Raw genomic sequence first — 3,427 nt, 5'->3', positions numbered from 1 at the left:
AGTACAAGATAAACCATAAAATAGTGGTTTATCAGAGCTCAATGGAAAATTGACTCAAGAGCAAGCCGGTTCAATTAAGAAGGCATGACCTGAAACCAGTGGCTAGGGGATGGCTAGAGTTCATTCAAGGTGGCTGACAAGTCCTCCACTTGGGCAAGGTTAGCCTTTCCTCACCTCATTTGCCACCTCTGCAATTCGGCTGGAATAGACATAGAGGGAGTCATCCTCATTGAAGAGGACAATCCCATCACTAAGAAAAAGATGGAGCAAATAAGAGATCATGGACCTCAACATGAGCATGAGAAAATTCCTCACCATGAAATCCTTGAGATGCCTCAGGGGATGCACTTTCCTCCACAGAATTATTGGGAACAAATCAACACTTCCCTAGGAGAATTAAGTTCCAACATTGGACAACTAAGGGTGGAGCACCAAGAGCACTCCATCATCCTCCATGAAATTAGAGAAGATCAAAGAGCTATGATGGAGGAGCAACAAAGACAAGGAAGAGACATAGAGGAGCTCAAAAGCACCATTAGTTATTCAAGAAGAGGAAGACGCCACCCTCACTAAGGTGGACTCATTCCTTAATCTCCTTGTTTATTTATTTTCCTGTTTTTCAATTTTTGAGCTTTATGTTTATTTATATTTGTGTCTTATTACATGATCATTAGTGTCTAAGTGTCTATGCCTTAAAGTTATGAATATGAATCCATCACCTCTCTTGAATGAAAGATGTTTTAATTACAATAGAACAAGAAGTAAATGGTTTCGAATTCATCCTTGAAACTAGTTTAATTATTTTGATGTGGTGGCAACACTTTTTGTTTTCTGAATGAATGCTTCAACAGTGCATATGTCTTTTGAAGTTGTTGTTTATGAATGTTAAATATGTTGGCTCTTGAAAGAATGATGAAAAGGAGACATGTTATTTGATAATCTGAAAAATTATAAAAATTATTCTTGAAGCAAGAAAAAGCAGTGAATACAAAAGCTTGCAGAAAAAAAAAATATGCGAAAAAAAATGGCGAAAAAAAGAGAAAAAGAAAAAGAAAAAGCAAGCAGAAAAAGTCAAAAGCTCTTTAAACCGAAAGGCAAGAGCAAAAAGCCAATAGCCCTTAAAACCAAAAGGCAAGGGTAATAAAAAAGGATCTAAGGCTCTGAGAATTAGTGGATAGGATGGCCTAAAGGAATAAAATCCTGGCCTAAGCGGCTAAACCAAGCTATCCCTAACCATGTGCTTGTGGTGTGAAGGTGTCAAGTGAAAACTTGAGACTGAGCGGTCAAAGTCAAGGTCCAAAGCAAAAATAAGAGTGTGCTTAACAACCCTAGACACCTCTAATTGGGGACTTAGCAAAGCTGAGTCACAATCTGAAAAGGTTCACCAGTTTTGTGTCTGTGGCATTTATGTATCCGGTGGTAATACTGGAATACAAAGTGCTTAGGGCCACGGCCAAGACTCACAAAGTAGCTGTGTTCAAGAATCAACATACTGAACTAGGAGAATCAATAACACTATCTGAATTCTAAGTTCCTATAGATGCCAATCATTCTGAACCTCAATGGATAAAGTGAGATGCCAAAACAATTCAAGAGGCAAAAAGCTACATGTCCCGCTCATCTGATTGGAGCTAAGTTTAATTGATATTTTGGAATTTATAGTATATTCTCTTCTTTTTATCCTATTTTATTTTCAGTTGCTTGGGGACAAGCAACAATTTAAGTTTGGTGTTGTGATGAGCGGATAATTTATACGCTTTTTGGCATTGTTTTTACACAGTTTTCAGTATAATTTAATTATTTTTTAGTATATTTTTATTAGTTTTTAATTAAAATTCACATTTCTGGACTTTACTATGAGTTTGTGTGTTTTTCTGGGATTTCAGGTATTTTCTGGCTGAAATTGAAGGACTTGAGCAAAAATCAGATTCAGAGGTTGAAGAAGGACTGCAGATGCTGTTGGATGACCTCCCTGCACTCAAAGTGTATTTTTTGGAGCTACAGAACTCCAAATGGCGCTCTCTCAATTGCGTTGGAAAGTAGACATCTAGGGCTTTCCAGCAATATATAATAGTTCATACTTTGATTAAGGATAGATGACGTAAACTGGCGTTCAACGCCAGTTCCATGCTGCATTCTGGAGTTAAACGCCAGAAACAGGTGGCAAAGTGGAGTTAAACGCCAGAAACAAGTTACAAACTAGCGTTCAACTCCAAGAGAAGCCTCTACACGTGTAAAGCTCAATGCTCAGCCCAAGCACACACCAAGTAGGCCCCAGAAGTGGATTTCTGCATCATTTACTCATTTCTGTAAACCCTAGTAACTAGTTTAGTATAAATAGGACATTTTACTATTGTATTTACATCTTTAGATCTTTGATCAGTTTTATGCTATCTTAGACTTTCATGGAGGCTGGCCATTCGGCCATGCCTGGACCATTATCACTTATGTATTTTCAAACGGTAGAGTTTCTACACACCATAGATTAAGGTGTGGAGCTCTGCTGTTCCTGTTGAATTAATACAAAGTACTACTATTTTTCTATTCAATTCAAGCTTATTCCTTCTCTAAGATATCCATTCGCACCCAAGAACATGATGAATGTGATGATTATGTGACGCTCGTCATCATTCTCACCTATGAACGCGTGCCTGACAAACACTTCCGTTCTACATGCAAACAAGTTAGAATGAGTATCTCTTAGATATCTAATACAGAGGACCGAGTCTGAGATATTAGAATCTTTATGGTATAAGTTAGAACCCATGGATGGCCATTCCTGAAATCCGGAAAGTCTAAACCTTGTCTGTATAGCTTGCTTCAAGCCGACAATCTCCGTGGGATCGACCCTTACTCACGTAAGGTTTATTACTTGGATGACCCAGTGCACTTGCTGGTCAGTTGTGCGAAGTTGTGACAAAGAATTAAGATTATGAACGTGCGTATAAAGTTTTCAGCGACATTACCAAGGAATGGAACCGTCACAATTTCTACGCACCAAGATGCCCGAGAGTTTATGCGTAACTGTGACAGTTGCCAAAGAGCTAGCAACTTGCCCCATGGTTATGCCATGCCTCAACAAGGGATCTTAGAGATTGAGTTGTTTGATGTATGGGTTATTGACTTCATGGGTCCTTTCCCATCATCATACTCAAACACTTACATTCTGGTGGCAGTAGACTACCTATCTAAATGGGTAGAAGCAATTGCCACACCCACTAATGATACTAAGACCGTGCTGAAGTTCCTCAATAAACATATCTTCAGCAGATTTGGTGTTCCCAGAGTACTAATCAGTGACGGGGGCACTCATTTCTGCAATAAACAGCTGTACTCCGCTATAGTCCGATATGAAATTAGCCACAAAGTAGCAACTCCATATCATCCAAAGACAAACGGACAGGCTGAAGTCTCTAATAGAGAACTA

Source organism: Arachis ipaensis, chromosome B04, assembly GCF_000816755.2.
Source record: "Arachis ipaensis cultivar K30076 chromosome B04, Araip1.1, whole genome shotgun sequence".
Taxonomy (NCBI): Eukaryota; Viridiplantae; Streptophyta; class Magnoliopsida; order Fabales; family Fabaceae; genus Arachis; species Arachis ipaensis.
The sequence above is the reverse complement of the archived record's forward strand: the minus strand, read 5'-3'. Positions refer to the sequence as shown.